The 22,548-nt window shown below is 43.1% G+C and overlaps 1 protein-coding gene across 6 annotated transcripts in view; it reads left to right on the forward strand.

Moving 5' to 3' along the window:
- Positions 1-22,548, forward strand: part of Enox1 (ecto-NOX disulfide-thiol exchanger 1) — a 563,193-nt gene that overhangs the window by 48,890 nt on the left and 491,755 nt on the right. The window contains exon 1 of one of the 6 annotated variants that reach the window (XM_041675361.1): positions 3,852-3,954. The exons of the other annotated variants lie outside the window; for them this stretch is intronic. The gene's annotated coding sequence lies outside the window, so the exon portion shown is untranslated. Of the gene's footprint in view, positions 1-3,851; positions 3,955-22,548 lie in introns of those variants that run through there. 6 annotated transcript variants of the gene reach the window in all.

The raw sequence follows: 22,548 nt of genomic DNA on the forward strand, positions 1-22,548 counted from the left end.
ATCTGTTCCAAATAAAGAAACAAGAATCTCCTTCATGTTACATTTTTAAAAATATGTTTTCGCCTGTCTCCTCACCTACTACTGATTTCACTGAAGAACAGAGTTACCATCCATACGCTCATACCTGCAGTGGTAAAAACATGTTCCTGTGGGTTCTTTGGGTCTTAGTGTTCTAAAACATGCAAAGTAAGGGTGGAGGCTGACCATGGGTACTTTTGGATTCGCTCATTGCTTCCTGCATGGTTCCCTTAGGAGGGAAGGCAGGGTGGCTCCTAAATCCCAGTGATGCCTCAGGTTTAAAAGAGTTAAATTGCATTAGAATGTTTTGTTTCTCATTTGATGGTGGATAAAAACGTCTAATATGGAATATCTTAGCCCCTGGGATAGCCCACCCATCAAGAGTAATTTCCATGCTGTTCTTGAAAGTAAAACAAAACAAAAAGAAACAAGCAAGCAAGCAAACAAAACCCCCAAAACTTAGAAGAGCCACCTCTTGAATTGATTTTCTAAGGGCTCCTATTAATGAGGTGACTTAAAAACAACAGGGAAGAGCGGGAGGTGGTGGCTCACACCTTTAATCCCAGCACTCAGGTAGCAGAGGCAGGCAGATCTCTGTGAGTTCAAGGCCCGCCTGGTGTACTGAGTGACTTCCAGGACAGCCAGGGCTGTTAAACAAGAGAAATCCTGTCTTGAAAACCAACAACCAAAGAAGGGCCCTGGGGTTTTGGAGACTCAGGGTCTGAAATCAGGTGTCTGCAGGGCTGTGTTCCTCTTGCTGCCTGTAGAAGAGAATCCTTGCTCCCTTTGTCTTCTCTTGGTTTGTTGAAAACCATTGGCCATCCGAGCCTGTGCTCCAGCCCTTATGTCTCTGCCTCCGTCACCCGAAGACATTCTGTCTCCTCTCTTTTCTCATAATGATATCAGTTATATTACATTAGGCTTTGCCTAATGACCTCAGCTTAAAAGTCTGTTTTCAGATAGAGCCAGATCCAAAGGTGCTGGATGTCAGGACATCCACATATTTGGGGGTGGGGGTGGGGACACACAATTCAACTGATAAAAATCTCCTTTTTGCTTTCCTTGTTGAAGCTGTAGCAAGTCTTTGGGAAAGGGGTCAGCTGGAGGATCAGCAATCCCAGCAGTATATTTGGAAAACAATTTGTCTGTACAAGATAAAAGGAGAAAGCTTTTTAAGAGAGTGCTTTGGGTGCACTGAAAAACTGGGTCTCCGTTTTCCTTTGGAGCATCCAGACAAAGTCGAGGCTAAATCACCACATCGGGTAGGGCTTACTCTAATGCCTTTTGATGCTCCTGACATGTTTGTAAAGCCCAAGCTTCGTTTGTGCATAGAGGTTATTATCTTTTAGTTCTTTGTGTAGAAAATAACCAAGCTGATGGTGTCTTCCAATAGCACAGCCACTGTGCCTTCTGCAAAGTGGTTGCTATTAGGGCTCTGCTCTACTTCTGCTGCAGAAGGCATTTTATGTACCATTTGTTGTCCTTTTTGTTATTGCTATTTTCCCGTGTGGTTGGAACACAATTATTTGAAGGGTATGAAATCTTTACAGTTTTGTTCTGCAATCCTATACTACTCAGACTTTGGTAGGGGTGGGTATGTGAAGAGATGAACGTGTCTCTTCCAGTCATGAATTGAGCATACCAGGGAGGGACTAGTTAACAGCAAGACATAGCTTGGAACTAGCGCAGCAGACTCTTTTCTTCGTGTGACTGCACAGTTAGGTATAATTTACGTCAGTGCTATGAGCAGTGGCTGTCTGCAGCGTGGACACTGACTTTGCCACATTTGTAGCAGTCTGTTGGACAAGTGGGGAACTTGTTTCATCTTGTTTTCCTGGGGCAGAGGGAGGGAAGAGAATATTCAGTGGTTGCTAAGAGGACCACTGCCTGGTGCGTTTCACATTCTGAACTTTTCAGGCCTGTCCTACCAGTTCTTGGGATGCTCGTTTGAGAACATCTTGCAGCCAGATTTCATGGGTAATGCATTTCAGGATCCTTTCACTTTATAGTAAGTAGATTGCCTTCTTCTTCGGGAAAGCTTTTGTTATCAGTGCTTCAGTATTGAAAATGAATTCACTTTACATTAAAAAAGACATTGTACGTGGTTGGTTGGGTAGTCAGTTTTTCAATACATATATTTTAGTGACTTTGTATAAAAAAAGAAGCTAATTGCATGAGAATTCAATTACAGAGGCTTAAACTGTTCATATGTCAATTTCAAATAGTAGTCGTTCGTGTTAAGGATTTGAGGTTACATTCTTATGAAAAAACCGAGTGTGAGATAACCGTAGACCCAGTGTCACTGTGTCCCTAGTCACAGGAAGTGTGGGAAGACAAGTGTCAGTCTTTGAGTCATAAAACAGGCGTGCATCCCAGAGTTCACTTTGCCCATGTTGTGATTTTGGGCAGTTCTGTCTTTTGTCTGCGAGGCTGCATGAGACAACCTGAAAATGGGCATTTTGGAGTCGGCCCAGTAGATTCCAACGCAAGGGGTGGCAAGCAGACCTGGCAATGTTACAAGCTTTTAAAATTATCTTCACATTACAAATGGCGCCTGTAATGTTTGAAGTGAATTCTGGTGCTGTTAATATTGATTTTAATTTTCTCTCCCCTTTTTTCCTCTGCTTGGGATCAAATGTTAATTAACTCTCACCTGTGAAACCTGCGTGACTCATGTTGCTTGTTTAATTTAGATTACAAACCCAGGGGCAAGCTTCTTTTCTTCCCCCTGCAGTACTAAGGACCCCAAAGGCAAGAAGGCTGCTGCCCCTGTGTACTGTATCAGCCGTGATGCTCTGCCAGGATGGCGTGCTGATGGTGTTTACTCAGAAGTGAATGGTTCTGGTGGTTTGGTTTTGTTGTATTAGACTGGAAAATATGCTGTTTTGCTTTAGGATGGTTAGGCAGTGACTTTGTGAGGAACACGAAGCTAGATACTAAACTGAAATGGAGTTTGAATGCATTTTGAATTATATTGGTGAATCTGCGCCAAAAGCAGTTCTACCTTCCACGTAAAGATTTTTAAAATCATTTTTCTATCTCCTTTCACTCCTGAATAGCTAAGTGCCCCGCCCCCATTATTCCCAAAGAAAGGGGCAAAAACAGGATTGGTACCAAACCCCGAAAGGTTTGGCTAAAGAAAGGAGTTGTGAATAAGGGAACACAGACATTTCTGCCTGGAATTACCTTCAGCAGAAACTTTTTTAAAAAATTAAAAACTCAGTCATTTGGTATAGAAAGCTCAAAACATGGGACATGACCTAGAAATAAGGCAGATATTAAAATAATTCAGTCCGAAAAATGTTCTATTTGAAATATCTCAGCAGAGAGAAACTCTTTGTTTAAGACAGTCTTGGAAAGGCCAGCCAAATTAATGAAGTTGAAATTAGAGTAATTTGGAGTGTATAGTAATTGGATGTGATTATCCAGCGCCATTACCTAGAACTTGGCTGAGTTTTGTGGCATGGAGAGAAACCCAAAGAGAATGGGCTCGTCATCCCCAATGACTCCTTCTACTCATCCAGGAAGCATATTGTGTGCCTCTCATGTGTGTGATTAATGCACTATGCTAAGAACTGGGCAGACAGAGGTGAGTCATGTCCTGGAGGATGAGATTCGCCAGAAAGAAGAATCAGGAAGCTACATTGAAGAGCAACCCCAGGTCCAGGTGGCAGAGGAGCACTGGCTGAGGAGTGGGACCTTGATGTGTCCAGGAGATTGGGAAAGCTTCCAAAGCAGGTATTATTAAGTTGAATTCTACAGGCTCATGGGAGAGCAAGAGTAAAACCATCCAGTGACTGAAGAAAGAGCCTGAAGAATGTGCTAGAAGATGAAGAGACTGCCTGTGCTCATGGATTAGAAGAACCAATCATTGGGAATGACCCTTCCACCAAAAGCAGTCTACAGACTTGATGCAATCCCGATACAAATTCCAAGGTAACTCTTTGAAAACCATCCAAAAATATATGCGGTTTGACTTTTATGTCTTTTTGTTTCTAAAGTTAGATTCTCGGTTTGAGAGGACACATTTGATGCTGTCGTTCTGTTTAGTTTGCCTTAACATTAATTTTGAAAACTCGATTCTAGTTTGAATGAAGTACTGGCTTTGTAGAAATGATGGGAGACACATGATAGAACATGCACAATGCTTCCTAAGTTTATCCTACTTGTTTCTTTTTGGTACAGAGAATCAGGACCTCGTGCCTGCTAAGCATTTGCTCTACATCTATGTTACAACCTTAGCACCAAGGTTCTTTGGTTAAGGGTATTTTTAACGCCAATTTATTTTTAAGAAAAACGTTTTCACAAATAGTTGAAAAGTAGGGGGTTTGGTTAGTTACTGTTAAAGCAGTCAAACATCTTCATTTTTGCCCATGATAGAGGATATAGAATCTCAAGTGCTGTGTTTACATTTGGCATGCTTCTTCGTAAATAATGCAGGGGAAATGTTAGTCTAGATCTACTTAAATTATCCAAAACCACCAAATTTTCAGAGTAGGAATCACTAGGTTTTCTATAATTTAATCAGAAGATTGGTATTTTAATCTGTATTAAATAGATACATGCTCATATACATAGGTTATCTTAGTATATATAATCATGTATGAGTACATATTGAGTGAATATGATTTGGTTAATATGAATATAGAATATAGAACTGTAGATTTCTTGTTCTTAGTTTAACCACTTCTTCTGAAAATCCTTAGGCAAAGCAGGCGACTTCTTTGGGGTTTAGTTTTCTCATGTAAATAATAATAATAATAAAAAAGAGACTGGTCCGAGTCACATATTTTGTTGTTATTACTTTTTTTAAATTGTGGCATGACATTCTCAGTGGAAGTTCACTGTGATAACTCAGGACATGTAGATGAGGTGTAAGGTCAGCACAGGGTAAACAATCTTCCAGTTCCTTTAGCATCAGCTATTTCCATGTCTTGCGAATTTTACCTTCTGGCCAGTTAGAAATGAGCCACCGCCTCTCCTTAGTTAGGAGTGTCATCCAAAGACAAAAGAACAAATGTCGGTGAGGCTGCACGGACACGGCGTGGAGCATTGCCAAGGACTCAGATTAGTCTAGCCATCCTTGAAAACAACGTGGAGATGGCCCCAGGCAACTGAAAAGCAGGCTCCCACATGACCACGAAGTGTCACTACTGGGTATATATACAAAGAGCAAGGCTGTTATACCAAAGAGATACCCAAGCTCACATGTTTATTCCATTTCACTATTAATCACAGTCGATAAAGTAGGGAATCAGACTGATGTCTATCCATAGATGCATGGTAGAATATATATATATATATATATAATATTACTTAACCAAAATAAGAATGAAAGCCCATCAGTTGCAGCACTACGGATGAAGGGGAGGTCAGTTATTTTCAGCATAGCAAGATAAATAGTACACACTCTCAAACACATCTGTGGAAACTACAAAGTTTGTCTCATAGGATAGATGGGATAGTGGTCATTAGATTCTGGTGGAGGCTGGTGGGACAGGAAGGGTTAAATAAGGGACATCAAAACACAGAGGTGGAGAATCTCCTGCCTCTGTAGCACAGTAGGAAAACTGTTGATTGAAATAATCTTTGGTGTGTTATATTCGATCAAATAAATGAACCTGAGAGGGAACAGTCAGAAGCTTTGCCGGCTAAAGAAAGGGAAGAATCTTAGTTCCCCCTTCGCTTCCCATTCCCTCATATTCTCACACAACCCTGTGTGTGTGTGTGTGTGTGTGTGTGTGTGTGTGTGTGTGTGTGAATGGTTTGGTCCATAGGATCTTGGTTTCTGCACAGATTCTCTCACTGGCTCCTGGGGCTTGGTAGTCAGGATAGACTGGCTGGCGGGCCAATAAACCTGCTGTCTCTGCCTCCCTGCAACTCCAGGAAGGATGTGACTGCTGATGTCATATCACACTGTCCCAAGTACCTGAGTAGGTGTCTGTGTGTCATGTGAGGGTCTGGTTCTCCAGAGGCCAGAAGAGGACATTGCATCCCCAGGAACTGGAGATACAGTTCTGAACTGCCACATGGGTGCTGGGAATCAAACCCTGGTCTTGATTCCTGCTGGAATAGCAGCAGTGCTCATCCCTGCCTGGGCATCTCTCCAGCCCTTCACTGAATTTCTTAATGACACTATGGTACCTTTCATTTACCCTTTGATACAAGAGAGACTGCTGCTTCTCTGCCTTTGGGCTAAGATCAAGTCTAAAATGATTTTTCACAAATATGCACGATTGAATTGTAAATGTGGTTCATTTTCCCCCCTAACTTGTTCTGTAGAACCCAAGGCTAGTGACACATTACCCCAGAGGAATGCACAGTCAGATGGGTCCTGAGAAATCCTACTTCCCCTTCTATTCTCTTAGACATTTTCAAATGCATGAACAAGCCCCAGAAACTTTGTTGTAAACAAATGTGTGCTTTTTAATAGTTCACAAATTAATTCACAAGATTCTTATCTTTTCAGAATATTACTGTACAGAAGAGTTCAGTCACAGTTCACATGTTAGGAAACACTGACCCCATAGTCGGAGCTGTTCAGATGATCTCTGAGGGGCTAGGATTTAAATGCCAGAAGGAGTTCTAGGTGACTGAGGTCTGGAGAGCAGATCGAAAATAAACGCTAAGAAAGAGAACACACATGCTTTCATACCCCTGCAAAGTCTTTTATCTGGTATATGTCGTTGAGATTGCCCTTAATATCACATCAAATAAGAAAATTTACCTACAGCTCTGAGTCTGGGGGCCAGCGGATGTGTCAGGCTGGTGAAAGTGCTTTGCGTTACAATTGACATCTGAAATCAATTCCCAGGATCCACACGGTGGAAGGAGAGCACCATCTCTCACGTGTGTGCTGTAGTGTACACATGTTCCTGTGCGCACACATACACACACATACACACACACTCATACTCTCTCTCTTTCTCTCAATAAATAAAATAGAATAAAATATCCCTGTAAGTCAGGTTTTCACTTTATTTTATTTTATTTTGAGATGAAGCCCAGAAAAAGGAAGTGCTGTGGCTTGTGGATCTTAGCCTGGTCTGATTTCCCTTGTCTCCTCACATCTCCAGCCCTTTCTTTACCATTCTAGGGACAAAAAGGTAAAGAAATCAAAGAAAAGTGACAAGGGAGAAACTGGGTTTATTAAAGCCCAGAGGGTATTAAATTCCCATTGCCGGCGTCTGGCAGCATGGTCTTTAGTGCGCTAGGAAACCGTATATTTCCCGTAATAGAAAATGCTGCATAAAGACCTCTGGTTTTAAATTTAAAGTGACTTCTCATTAGGAACTGGTTATTTTGTCTAGCCAACTAACCTTTACAAAATTGATTTCTTTAACATCAGGGACTCAACAGGCAAGCATAATATTAATGCTTATAACTTCAGTGGGTAAATTCATATTTAAAACTTTCCAAGTTGATAATATTTATCTTATTTCTTTCTGTTGCTGCGACAAAACACCATGATCAAAAAAAAAAAAGCAGGTTGGGGAGGAAAGGGTTTATTCATCTTACACTTCCACACTGCTGTTCATCAGCAAAGGAAGACAGGACAGGAACTCAAGCAGGGCTGGAACCGGGAGGTAGGAGCTGACGTAGAGGCCATGGAGGGGTTGCTGGATTGCTTCCACTTCCTTGCTCAGCCTGTTTTCTTATAGAATCCAGGACCACCAGCCCCAGTATGTCACCACCCACAATGAGCTGGGCCCTTCCCCATTGATCATTAGTTGAGGAAATGCCTTACAGTTGAATCTCATGGAAACATTCCTTAATAGAGGCTCCTTCTCCGATGACTCTAGCTTGTGTCAAGTTGACACAAAGCCAGCCAATACAATATTTTATGTGGTTTATAATATTTAATTAAGGATGATGAAATTAAGGACTGGGGGAGAAGGAAAGTACAGAGGGGCTACATAGGGTTTTTCTATTATATGAACATCATATAATTGAGAAATTCCTTTCTCCAATCTTCTGCCAGTCTGTCTTCCGTGTCCTCTGCGTCTATAGGCACATGTGACCTTCTGAACTGTGTGTCTTCTACTGGCTTTGGCTCTGTTGATTTCAAGGAAACCCACATCTAAACAAAATTGTTTTAACAACTTTGCAATGGCTGTCAACTTGGCTGTGTGGTCTGCCCACCAAGAGCATCTTTTTTATTTAGGTCTGCTAGGCTTCTGTGTGGGACGGAGGCGAGCTAGTCAGTTTGGGAAACCCCTTACAAAGGCAGGTTCAAGCGAAGAGTGGGTGAGAATTGCCTTTTGTTGCTGGATTCAGAGGAAGGCCTTGTTCCTCAGTTCCCATCTGGCTTAACAGGTGCAGTGAGGAATTAGCTCTAGAATGGTCACAAAAAGTATGTAATTTGAGTCTGTTAGTATGATTTGTGGGCGTCTGCCATGGCTCTGCAATCCAAGGTGGTGGGAAGTACTCCAGGAAGGAGCTTGGCGGCCTGTGGCATGCTGACATGCAAGACGAGAAGGAGACAGCCTAGGAGGGCAGGGAGCTCGTGAGCGTAAGACTTTGGGTTACAAACAAAGACAATGTCTTCCACCTAAAGAAAGACCCTTCCCGTTGGGGTCTTTGCCTTGGCAAAGGTGCTAGCTGCTGAGCTTTATAACCAATTCCACACTGCAAAAGGAAAGAACCAGCTTCTGTAAGTTGCCCTTGATGGCTGTATGAGCACTGTAGCATCTACACTCACACACACAAACACACAGGTGCATGCATGTGCACACGTGTGTCCTCACACACAGAATAAACAATGCAGAAGCTGTGGATTTACTGCTTGTGTGCATTTAATTCTGACACAGTAGAATATCTACTTCTCCTCCTTAGACCACCAGTTCTCCTTGCCCCTGCACGTTTGTTGCATAAGATTCTGCGTAAGTTTAGCATTGTGGTAAAGCCCATGTGTGTGGCAGAAATGACACTGAATGGTCAAAATGAATGAAAAGTTTTCAAAACAGAATTTAAAGTCTTAATATTTTTTGGGGGGGGGAGTTGTGTGATTTTCTGTTTTTGTTTGTTTGCTGTTTTTTTTCCCTCTCAACTTCAGACCACACTTTGTCCCTTTTTGCGCCCATATATGTGTGGTTTACTTGAACAAAATATTATCATGCACTCCTGTAATTGTACTGGGCACCTGGGAAGGTCAGAGCATGGAACTCGTCTTTGTGTGGCTGATAACTGGGGACGATCACCAAGGAACTGCAGAAGAGAAGCAGAGAGAGGCAGCCACATTGCTTGTGGAAAGCTCGTGTGAAAGATAGGCTTTGTCACCAAGACCAAAGATATGGCTTTATTTATACAGTTCTTGCTGCCTTGCTCCCGCCTCTGTCTGGGAGAGGAGCATGGTGTTGGCTGATAACTGGAGAGCTCTTCCGAGCTTATGTTTGGGCCTCATCCCAGCAGGGGAACAGCACTTCTATCCATGGACTCTGGAATCTGTGCTGTTTAGATGGGTGATGGCAAGAAGAGATGATGAATTAGCTGTAGCCCAGCCCGTGACGTCATACATTTCAGGGAACCAGGGTCCTTTAAAGTGTCCACATCAGGCTGTTATCGATTGGCGTGAAGTTGTTCAATGAGTGGGAATGGTTACCTCATTCCATTTTCTTGAAAAAGCAGATTTGAAAGAGAAATACTATGGCTGGGGAGATGGCTTGGCACAGTGCTCGCTGTGTAAACGTGAGGACCTGAGTTGGAATCCCCAACAACCATGTGGGAAAATCATTGTTGGCTGCATGAATCTGTTCCTCCAGCCCCAGGGGCATAGAGACAGGTGTATCTCAGTTCACCAGTAAACCCGCCTAGCTGAAATGCTAAGTTCAAGTTATCTCGAGAGAGAGAGACCCATCCTCAAAGAATACGGTAGAGAACAGTAATAGAGGAAGACCACCAACATTGAAACATTCACGTAAAATGTAACATATTCCCCCAGAAACACACACACACAACACCACCACCATCACCTCCACCACCACCTCTACCACCACCACCACTCATACTTCTGGACTGAGGATGTGGCTCATTTGTAAAGCGCTTTCTGTGTAGTGAGGACTTGAGCTTGATCCACAGCACCCACGTGATGGCATGCACTTGCGATCTCAGGACTGGAAAAAAGGAGACAAAGAGTTTGCTGGGCTCACTGGCCAGCCAGCCCAGCCTAACTAGGAAGCCCTGGGTTCCAGAGAGAGACCCAGTCTCCAAAGCAAGTTGAAAAGCTCCTGAGGAATGATACCCAGGGATAACTTCTGAGCTCTATATGCATATGCACGTATGCACCCTCGTGTGCACAAATGTACATCCATATATGATATGTAAATAAGGTGACATATTCTAAGCTGCCGTCCAAATTCAAGTCACGAATCTAGAGAGATGGCCTTATGGTTAAGAGAGCGTGATGCTCTTCCCGAGGACTGGCCTTTGGCATCTATGTCTGGTAGCTAGCTGTCAATGGCATGTAAGTCCAGCTCCAAGGGACCGATGTCCTCTTTTGGACTGCATGGACACCTGAATTTACATGTGCACACACCCACCTACTGATCCATGCGTATACACATGATTACAAATAAGAAAGGGCTGGAGAACTGGCTCAATGGTTTGGAGAGTTTGGAGACAGGAACCCAGTGCCCTCTTCTGGTCTCTGAGGGCAACCACACACACGCATCACGTACACTTACACAGGCAAACCACACATACTCATAAATAAAAATTAGAAATACCATTTAAAGAGGCAGGCAAGGAGCTGATCCAGTGGTTCAGAACACTTTATGTCCTTGCAGTAGTCCTAGGCTCAATTTCCACCATCCACATCAGAGTCCTATAGTTCTAGTTCCAGAGGATCTGACTCCTGACCTTTGTGCGTACAAGGTCTTCATGTGGTACACAGATATGCATGTGGGCACTCACACATACACATAAAACTTTAAAAATGTATAAATCTCTAAAAGAAGTAAAACTGAAATAAACACCAATCATAAAATCAATAGTTTATTCTTTCATTCAAAAGTCAAAATAGTCTAGATGTGCTGTGTTCATTCAGGGAGGTGAACAGTACATCCCTGTGATGATACTTGAATTTTCTATAAGCAAGATTGTTTACCTCACCTTTGTCAAGCCAAGCATACTTGACTCCTCCCCTTTTTCAGTCCAGCTGTGCTCCCATGATGAGACTAGACCCACTTCTACCCGTTTTCCTACAGAGGTCACGAGTTCATTCCTCTTCACACCTGAGTTAAAACCTAGCACTGTCTATACCTTTCTTAGACATTCATCAGTTCATAGGAATTAGTTTGATTCCATTTCTTAGCGTTTGTGAACAGTGTAGCAATAAACACGCACATGCAAGAGTAGCTCTGGTGTGTTGCCTTCAAGTTCTTCCAGTGTGGAACCAGGGAGGGATACTAGGTCCTAGGTCAGTCTACTTTGAGGCTGGGGAGGACCTCCATGTCATTCTTCATAGTGGCTGAACCTGCTTACACTCCCATCACAGTGTAGGAGAGCCCCCTCCCCAACAGCCTTCGTTGCTTATTTCCTCGATGCTGACGCTGACGATTCTGACAGGGGTAAGACAGACCCTCAAGCCAGTTGTAATCTGCCCTTTCCTGATGGCTAAGGATGCTGAACACTTTATCAAACACTTACTGGCCATTTATATTTTGTCTTTTAGAAAAGATTCTCGTTCATTGTTTTATATGTGTTTGTGTGTGTCAGGGGTATGTATGCATATGGGTATGTGATTGTAGAAGAAGGTGTCAGATACCCAAGGGCTGGATTAGAAGCAAATTGTGAGCTGCCTGTCATGGGTGCTGGGAACTGAACTCTGGGCCCCTGTAGGAGAGGAACCTCCTCTTAACTAGTAAACCATCTCTCCAGCCTCTTACTCCTTTTCTTGAGAGTTATCTATTCAGTTCATTAGTCCATTTACTGATGTGATGGTTTGGAGCTTTTTGTACTTAATGTTTAGAATTTTAAAAATAGATTGTAGATGCTTACCTCACTTTGGATGTACAGTTGGTAAAGATTTTCCCCCATTCCTAATGCAGGCTCTTCACTCTGCTGATGGCTTCTTTGCTTCACAGGGGTCTTTTAATTCAATGCCACCCAATTTGTCAATTCTTAGAATTATTTTCTATGCTGTTTGAGTCCTTTGCAGAACATTTGTTGCCTCTGCCCATATCTTCAATTGATTTACTTTGAGGTATTAGCACAAGCAATGTCTTTGAATGAAACTGGAAGCCAGTATATCAAGTTAAGTAACCTAGAGTCAGGAAAAAATAGCACATTTCCTCCTTATTTTTGAAATATAGATTTTTGTATGTATGTGCGCGCGCATGTGTGTGTGTGTGTGTGTGTGTGTGTGTGTGTGTGTGTGATATGACAGCTGAAAGGAGGATTTTGAGGTGGAAGGAGAGCTCCCACGACAGGTGGAGGAGGAGAAGGAGCCATACCACACACATGACATGAGAACAGGAGGGACTGCTTGTGAGTTCTGAGAAAGGGAACAATTCCAATAAGACCGGAATCAGGCAGAGTAGTTGGGATGAATAAGAGCAAAGTATAGTGAGATGTGTGAAAATGCCCCGCTAAAACCATTAATTTGCTGCTATCCTAAAGAACATAAGAAAGTATTAGTGTTGTGTCGATTTTCTGTAGGCATGACTATTTCTTGCTCCATTTACAGCAAGCTGAAGCCTTCGCGCTGACTAGACCATGCAGAAGTATTTCTTGCATTGAGTTTAAAGAGAAGCTAAGTGTGTGTGAGCGAATGTGTGAAATGGGGGTGAGCTCTCTGGAAGGCAAACGTAAGTGTGAGCTGGGGGAGGACAGAGAAACAGAAGGAAGAAAGGAAGGGTGAGTTAGTGAAATATGAATTAGAAAAATCCTAGATTCTTTAGGTTCATTTTTAGTTTGCAGTTGAATCTCCTCCAAAATCCATTGCTGGGGCCCATTACAAAGGCATTCTTTACTACTTTTCATACGATCTGTATTTCTTTATTCGTGTCTCTCGAGTTCCCACAGTTGCGTTTGTCAGGGCAAGGCAGAAACAGATAAAGAGGTCCTTGTGTGCAGAGCACATACACAGATTATTTCAGCGTTGTGGTATGATCCTGCTGCCAAGGAGCGAGGGATGCCTAGGGGTTTGGGAGCTCCCTCCCTTTCCATCAGTGTTGGAAGCACTGCTGAAACAGACGCCAGAGAGGGGCCAAGACAGCAGACTAAGAAGAGGCAGGACACGTGGAGGAGGCCAGGCCTGCTGGAGCAAGCACTCTGGGCCGTGGATGCGAACAGGGGCCGCTCCTGTTTGCCAGCTGCAGGCACTTCCTTTCATGCGTGAAAACCTTTCGCACACGTTTGATTTATTTAATTGAAAGGAAGTGATGGAGAAGCAAAGTAGCCACTTCCATTTGAGCAGTAACAAAAGAAACATGAAAAATGGATGCCCGGAATATTTTCCCGGTGTTCACAACATTATTTAAAAGATCTAATGTGATGTCATGTATGATTTATGTGGTAGGGGTGTTTTCCGACTGCGTTTGAAGCAGATAGGTATTAGAGTGTAACTATATTATGTTGCTTTAAGTATCAAAACCGCTCTGGTGATGGGGAGAGATAAGGAGTTGTACTGCTGATCAGATAGCACGGAATAACTGTCTTCAGTGGTAAAGCTTTTATTGGGACATTTTGATCCTAATGAAATATTCAAGATTCTCACTTACTTCCTACTTGTAGCTTCAGAGTTTCACCCAACTCCTTTGCTTATTCTCTGTCTTTCTGTCTCTCTGTCTCTGTCTGTCTGTCTGTCTTTCTCTATCTCTGTCTCTTTGTCTGTCTCTCTCTCCTGTGTGCATGTGTGTGTTTCTTACAGCATCTGTATAGGTGCTTGAATGCCATCACTAGTGTGAAGGAGAGGAACAGATGGCCAGGCTGGGATCCCATTTGTAGCCATGTAACCATTTCCCTTCTACTTTTAAATATCGTTCATGACTCTCAATTCTTTGCCCTGGCTTTTCATTCTGTGAAAAAGTGTGTTTCCAAGGCAGCTGTGGTCAAGGAGTGCTTTATTGTGTATGAGAAGATTAAGAGTTTCAAATGGTTTTAGGAACAAGCGTCGTCCGTCTTCCAATTCTTGATTTTCAGTTGGAGTTTGCGCTGATGTCCCCTTAAGAGGATCCTAACAGGTTCTGCACACACATACACACAAGAGAGAGAGACAGACAAAGAGACAGAGATAGAGAGAGAAAGACAGACAGACAGACAGAGACAGAGAGACAGAAAGACAGAGAATAAGAAAAGGAGTATGCTTCCGCGGCTCCGGACTGGAGACTGCGACTTGAGCCTTGCAGCTTTGCTGCCACAGATCCTGGTTTGAGCCTCGCTCTGGGCATACTGCTAGGGAAGTGAACAGTAGCTCACCAAGAGGCACTCACGCACCTGCTGCACTGTAGCAGGGGCCCAAATGTAGCTTTCCTAGATGGAGCGTCACGGTGTTGAAGCATAAAAAGCTGCACAACATGTCTTCTTATGGGACAGAGATGCTGCCTGAGAGGCCTGTCTCCCCCACGGCTGCCAAGGTAGAGGCAGAGGTCCAAGTTCAGTGATCCTTGCTAGAGACAGAGCTCAGGAGCCTGGATTCAGTCCTTCTGTAGAGGAGCAGATGGGGGGAAAGCTGGCAGCTCACACTCCGGAGGTGGTGTGGGGGGGATCCAAACACCTTTGTTTCCTTTCCTTTTCAGAGGCTCTGTTTTACAGTGATGTCATCCTCCTGGACAGACTCAGTGTGTCTTTTAGGTTTTCCCATGGTCCAGATGGATGCTGCCATGTTTGTGTGAAAAGGAGGATGCTATTTGGGGAGTGTTTCACGTTCAAACTGGGATTTGTAATCATTCTCATTTCTTTTAACATTTGGGTAAATGTGCCCAGTTTCTCTGAATCTTGGAATCTGAACTGAATTTTGTAGAAGGGAGGTGCTTTTGTGATCATGGACAAAGGAATATTCTTCAGTGCTCTCAGTAGCTAGAATGATGAGGGCTGTTCCCACCCCATGGATTTGTTGCTATGATTTAAGAGGACAGTATATGTGAAGTGCCTCTCAAGGTGTCTAGAACGTCAGATGCACCAAGAAATAACATCTACCACTAGCGTTACTATCGCTGCTTCATATCCAGTCTTTATCTAGTGTTGCATGCTCCTTCAAACTATGTTTTTTGGTATATTTTCATTATCTCCAGGGACAGACAATTTATTATATTCCTAGATAGGTCTATGTTTGCTTCTTTGGAAATTCTTATAAATGTTGGTTTTTCCTCATCATTACTTTATTCCACTAGTCCCTACAGTTTTAAAATTTTTGAGACAGGGTCTTGCTATTTAGCTCTGGTTGGCCTGGAACTCGTAATGGCCTTCTCTGTCTGTGCAGTGTCGGGATTACAATGCTTTACTATTCCCAGATCCCTGCTGTGACCTCACAGTGCACCACTGGGTACATCCCCAGCTCTACACTGCATTCTTTGTGTGTGCATGTTTTCAGGTATACATGTTTGTGTGTGTGCAGGTGTGCATATGTGGACAGAGATTGTGCTGGGTATTTTCCTTATTCATTCTTCATTGGATATCTTGAGACAGGGTCTTTCACTTGGTCTAGAGATCATTTATTTGTCCAGACTGGCTAGCCAGTGGTTTCCAGAGATCTTCCCATCTCTGCCTCCCTAGCACTGATATATTTTACATATATTATGTGTGTGTGTGTGTGTGTGTGTGTGTGTGTGTGTGTGTGGCCGCTGTGCCTAGCCTTTTATGTGCTGAGTGTTCAACTCAGGACTTCATGCTTGCATAGCAAGTACTTTCCTGGCTGAATTATCTCCCCAGCTTACCTCCTGCTCATTCTTAAACTCATTTCTGCCCTGTAACAGACATCCAACGGCTAGACCTTGTTGTCTGTGTTCCTCCTAGGTTTTCTTAGCTTCCCCAGGTCTTGCTGTGAGGTCACCCAGCACCCTGCTACTCTTCTCTAGAGACCTGGTAGCTTTGGAAGCAAAAACACTTAAGTACAGCAAGCATCTTTCCAAATTGCTTTCCACTCCCGTCATCTTTTAAGATACTTTATTATCCCTGTTTCCCAGAAGTGAAAATGGAGACTCAGCAGGGTTCGTGCCCTTCTGTTTGATTACATAGCTATCAAGCTGCTGACCCGGTTTGAACCTAGTACCCTGTGATCGGTCCTTGTCTATGTCCCCGTTTAAATGCAGCTCTGCAGCTATGGTGCATCCACCACAGAACAGACAGGGGACAAGCATTTTCTTGGCTTCTGAGATCTTTTGTATTTATTGTATCTTCCTCATATCTAACAAACGCTTACTGAAAACCAAACGAGCACAAAATGGTACCATGTGCTGCAATTCCGTAGATCTGTCCTTGAAGCAGAGGCCCTGTGTTCTGAACACGCCTTTCTTAGTGGCAGGCTCACTGCCTTGAATAAGGACGCGTTAAAGAAATCTCACACTAGCTCAGAATTGAGTATAATAGAGATTTATTTATTTAGGGGTAGACTCACAGATCACAATCCTCTGCTGGAACGGGGAACAGCAGCCGAATCCCACAGCTGGAAAAGAGGCTAGAGGAGTGCTTTACATTGGCATAAATAGTATAAGAGGCCACACCCAAGCGGTAGGAATTCCCACAGCACCACCTCATTAGCTGGACCCAGTGCAGAGTGAAAGTCTGGAGCCCTTGGTTCAAAATTCAGGAAACAGTGCCATTATTTCTGCAGACTCTTCATTTATGGTAGTTTTTTTTTAAATTGTTCAGTATAATTCAATGGAGAGAATGTTTTCAATATTAAGTGATGACTTTGAAATTTACTCTCATTTTTACATCATGCAATGCTTGTATTAAATGTACAGAGGGGACTCTAAACTTGTATATGGAATCCCTAAAATCACTTATTTCACTTCCTGGATTGTCCTTATTCCACCTGCTACTTCCTCCCTTGATTAAAGGAAAGTGGCTCGTGAGCGGCCCCACCTTTCTTTCTGTGCCCTGCCACCCGCGAGAGGTAAGTAGCTACTAACTAGAACGTTGTTGTCTTTTTTGTGCATGGAGATGGAGTCCTAGCTCGAAGGGAAGGTGTCGTCTCAGGGCTGCCAGTGGGCTTGCTCACTACCGACTCACACATGCGCTTGGCTTTGCAGCTCACTCATCTCCCACATGTTTTGGAGTTCTATTTTCACGGGACACTGAGAAAGCCACATGCAAACGAGGTAGAAAGGAATGGTGGACATGTGAACTCCTCTGCTCGCCACATGTTCCCGTGTCCTGGCATACCTCACGCAGCACACACTCAAGAGGAGGACGGCAGAGCTAACCAAGACTGGATGCTTGCATGGTGGGGCTCTTTGTGGCTGCAGAAGGCACACTTAACGGGCAGCCCCGCCTAGGGGAACCCAGTGAATAACCAGCTATTTCAGGTTGAGCATCCCTCCCTCAGAAATCAGAAATTTGAAATGTCCTAAAATAGAAAACGGTCTCTCTGCTAGCATGAGACCACAAGTGGAAAGATTCTCTACCTGACTTCATGTGACAGGCTGTAGTCAAAATATATGAACACTAAAAATATTACCTAACATTTCAGGTATGCGTATGTGATACATAAATGAATTTCACGTTTCGACTTGGTTTTCATCCCGAACTTTCCCATTATGTGAATGCAAATGTTACAACATCTGAAAGAATGCAAAATCCAAAATGTTCCTCTGAAGCATTTTAGTAGTGATACCCAAGCTGTCCCAGGCAGATGGAGCTGAGCCACAGCGAAGGGCTCGAACACCCATGAGAGTTTGGAGGCGAGGGTGACATTTGAGGAGGCAATAAGGGAGATCACTCCTAAGGAGAGGCCTCGGAAGGGCTCCATCTGAAGGGAAACCTGTGCTATGCCCCTGAGGGCTGGCAGGACAGGACCTGGTAGGTTCAGAGAGCAGCTGCCGTCCAGAGTGGCCCGAGCGAAGAGAACGTGGTGTGGATGTAGATCATTTACTGCGTGCAGCGTGAGAATATTGAATAAGATCGTTCCTTCCTCATTCTCATTTATATTGCATAGGATCTATAAATCTACAAACCCAATCCTGAGAGAAACACCAGATTTATATATGTGATTTTTCAATAATAGCCTAAGTAATTTATATTAACTTTAGACAATTTCCCCCCAAAATGAAACACTATTAATTCTCTGTCTTGCTTTTAGAATGATTACAGTTAGAGAGATAAATCTTGATTTCTGTGTTCAAGCGTGTCTCCTTGAGGAGAAGATTAGGCGTCCATGCCGCGTGTTCTTTTTCTTTTTATGTGAACTTGGGGATGTTGCCCTCGGGTCTCAGAAGCAGGGTATGAGTTCTGACATGTTCGCTGTCAGCCTGAGAGAGGAGGACACAGTTAGTGTATTCAGCTGGATAGGCTACAGATCCGGAAGGAGTATAGTCCTTTAGGTGGCAAACTCCATGGCCAAAGGAAGTAAGTAAAGACTTTGGTGTTTTGGCTGGTCCCGGAGGGTGCTGTTTGCTTTGTGGCCATGGCAGGTGAGCATCTCCATTCTTAGTAAGCTACATTAGGCTCTGGTAGTTGCTTCTTTGTATACCCGTGTCAGTGTGGGGCCTTAATCGCCAGGCTTGTCCGTGAATACCTTATGACCTGGTACGTTTATGATAACCTCTCTTTTTACCCACAAGCTCTGCATCTCTCAACCCTGTAGCCTCTGTGTCATGATCTCTAGGACAGGACGAAGCTGGACAACATGTTAGCCACCCAGCTCTGAGGTAGAGCAGGACAGAATCTCAGAAAATGAAGCTTATGAGCATGGGTGCTCATGTGTGTGTGCGTGCGTGTGTGTGTGCACATGTGTATGCGTGTGCTTGCGTGTGTGATGCTGCAACTCAATTGGAAGTATGAAAATAGTTTTATTATGAAATGGGATCTTCCTCTTAAAGGAACCTTTGGAAACCTTTATCTGGCATTGATCTTGTCCTGAGGACAAAGCTCAACACCTAAATATTACCCTAGAGGCCCCGCCTCCCAAGTTTTTGGCCCTGAAGCTAAACTATATGACATCTAAATTTAGTGGGAATAAATGCAGACCATTACTTCTGACCCAGAGCCCCAGATTTTATCTCCTTCTCCGCTTGCCATTCCATCCCCATTGGTTCCAGTCTCATAATTTCTTCTAACATCAAATTTCCCTGCAGTGGGAAACCGTGAGGCCAAACAAGCCCCATGCATCTGAAATACAGTGGAAAGATGGGCTTACATTAGACGGTGCCTCCTGACAAGGGGATGTAGGAAAGAGGAAGAAAGAAATGCATGCCCTTTGTAAGTCTTACACCTTGAAACTAATCTTGGAGTTTGTTTTCTGCCTTCTGGGTACACTAGGGTGAGGATTGATCCCCCGAGTCCCCAGGTAGCTGTTAAGTGCAACCCAAACTTTAGTTTTCACCCTGCAATTCCTTGTCTTCAACTTTCCAAGGCTGGCATTGCACACTGGTGGCTCCATGTTTGGGGGTCTGGGGGTAGCTCTTGCATGATATATACCTGCAAATTAGCACCTCAAGAATTCTGCCAAGGTCTATCTCTTAACACCCTTTGGAGCAGCTGTCAAGATTCCACATGGCTCACTGGAGCCAAGGTTGGGACATCCAAGGAGATAATGCTGGGATGTGGTAACCCTGAATAAAGAGCCCTAAAACCCCATAAATTCCCTGCACCCCTCCTCTTAGACTGTCCTGCTTCTAAAGCTCTGGCTCCCCAGACTTGGAAGGGACGTGAGAGCCCCTCATAGTGAACTCCAAAATGTTAGCCAGCCCTTCTTCTATTGTCCTGCTTAATTGAGGGTGGTTTCTTCTATCTGTGTTAACCCATTTATCCAATGGTTGCTTGGATACACACTTGTTTCTTCTTCCCTAGCATTGGGCCTTTTTGCTTACATGGCCTAGCTGAGAACTTCCCAACTTTTATCTTCTCCTTCCATTTTTGTTAATACCATCTTTAGATCATTTCTAGCTTCTCAAATTTCGCTATAAGCGATTCAGAGAACTAGCACAGCACCTACCTCGAATGCTTTGCCGATCAGAGATTTCTTCTGCCAACTCCCTGAGTTCATGGCTTTAAATTCTGCCCTCCCTGAAGTTTTAGGACACAGCTGTAACTCGGCCAAGTTCTTTGCTGCGCTGTAGCAAGCTCTCCTCTTCCTGCAGTTCCCCATACTTAGCCTTCCGTCCTTCTGAGCTCTCATAGGAGTGATCCGTTCATATTTCTGTCAGATCCCCCCCATCACTTGGGGAAACTCTAGGATGACTAAGACTTCCGCTGGAATGCCTTGTCGTCTGATCCATCTTACCAGCGTCGCCCCAGATGTCTGACTCACCGCAGTCCTGGATTTTCTCAGGATTTACCGCAAAACTCTTCCAGCCCCTGCTTGTTGTCAGCTTCCAAAGCAGCTTCCACATTTTATCGTTGTCCTAGCTACACCCTACTTCTCTGGAACTAGTTTGGTCTCCGTCCATTTGTGCTGGGATGGTAAAATATCTAGCTCCGAGTAATTTCTAAAGAGGAAACGTGTCTCCAAAGTGCAGAGGCTGGGAGGTCCACGAGTGACTGTCGTGTGGTGAGGGTTCCCGTGGTAGGTGGTGGAGGGGCATGTGTGAGAGAGCGAACCTGCAAGCCCTTTTAATAGTGGCATTAACCCAGTAAATGCTTCCTGGGTGGTCTCGGTTCCCACCATGGTTGTTTTGGGTATTAGGAATCAAACACATGAATTTTACATTTCTTTGTTAGTATACATTTTTGCAAAATTTTGAACAGAATCTTATAAAAATATCCTTCAACTTTGCTCTTTTTTAAAGATTGTTTTGATAACTGGATTTTCATATTTTTGCATAACAAGAAGTTAGAGTCATATCAATTTTTATGGAAATCATGTTGAGAATTTCATTGGGAAAATGGCCACGTTGATACTATTAATATTTATATTTCATCAGCAGGTATATGGGCCATTACTTTATTTTTCTGTAGCATCTTACAGTTTTAAAAAGAGGTATATTTCACGTTTGTTGCACTTTTTCCTATTTAACATCTGAAAATGCTATTAGAAGCATTGTCTCAGATATATTGGTATTAATTGGTGGCATATACACGGAAGGGACTTTTCTGTGCAGATGCTCATTGGCTTTAGAGAGTTGTGTCTTCATAAACACTGTAATTGGGAAATATTTGAGTATTCCCTTAACCCTCTTCCCCTTCAGAACATTGTATAGCTTGGCGACAGTACTCTGTAGGGCACTGATCATGTGGGCGATGGGAGCCTGGGCTTGCTGCCCTGCCCTGCCTCATAAGGAACCTGGAAGAAAGAACTAGATTCAAAGTATTGCTTGTCCTGAGTGCTCACTGCTGTTGTAGCATTTCAGAGTTAGGAAACTGCAAGGTGAGGTATCTGTCTGTGTTGATTTTTATATTGTCTAGCTTTACTAAATATATTTTTAAGATTTTTTTTTGTTCAATTTTTTTATTTATTATGTAAGCCGTGTTCTACCTGCATGTATGCCTGCAGGCCAGAAGCAAACAGTAGATCTCATTACAGATGGTTGTAAGCCACCATGTAGTTGCTGTGACTTGAACTCAGGACCTCTGGAAGAGCATCAATGCTCTTAACCCCTGAGCCACCTCTCCAGCCCCACTGAATAAGTTTTACACATGGGTGGTAACCTTGATTTTGCAGGTAGAGAAAAGGAGCAACAAAAATAGCTTGGCCTCTTCCTTTGTTCTCCGACCCTGTCTGTGACGACTGTCACCAATGACAAATAGGAAGAGACTCCTTTGTGGCCAAAGAGGATGTGTGTGCAGTGTCTAGCTTTAGGGTAGGCTATCCATAGATGGGTTTATCAGAGAGATTTTTGTCAGGTGTTTCTCATGGTCATGTGTTCATTTTGGGGTCCATGTCATTTCCACATCTGTGCTCTTTGCAGATTTTCCCCATTCATGATTTTATTAATGTTTGTTGACTTAATCTTTTAAGTTTCAAATGTTGAAATAGCTTTGAATTTTGGGTCAAATGCTACATATCCATGGGGTACTCTTTTTAATTTTTTAAACTACATTTGCTAGTCTTAGTTTGCAAATGCCTTGTTAGGATTTCTTGTATCTTTGTGAGTTATTTTGGTTTACAGTTTTCTTGTAATGTGGTTACAATGCTGGGATATGGGGGCAATAACAGAATTTTTGGGTTGTTTCTTTTTTTTTCTTTTTGATTTATTTTGTCTTAAAAGCTTCTAATCATTATTTAATATTTTGACAAATTCTAATACGTTATTATTATTCAGTTCTGTTTTTAACTTTGGCTTATGATTTCTTTTTGAATGCACAGGTGATTTAGAAAAATATTGTTCCGTTTTCCAATATTTGGCATATAAGGATTACATTTCTAACCTATATTACTGATTTATTTAAATGATTTACGAACAGAAAATATTTTATGATTTGAATTTCTTA

This window comes from Microtus oregoni, unplaced genomic scaffold (assembly GCF_018167655.1).
Source record: "Microtus oregoni isolate MIOR12 unplaced genomic scaffold, Mior012 000001F_ref0000356, whole genome shotgun sequence".
In the NCBI taxonomy this organism is placed as follows: domain Eukaryota; kingdom Metazoa; phylum Chordata; class Mammalia; order Rodentia; family Cricetidae; genus Microtus; species Microtus oregoni.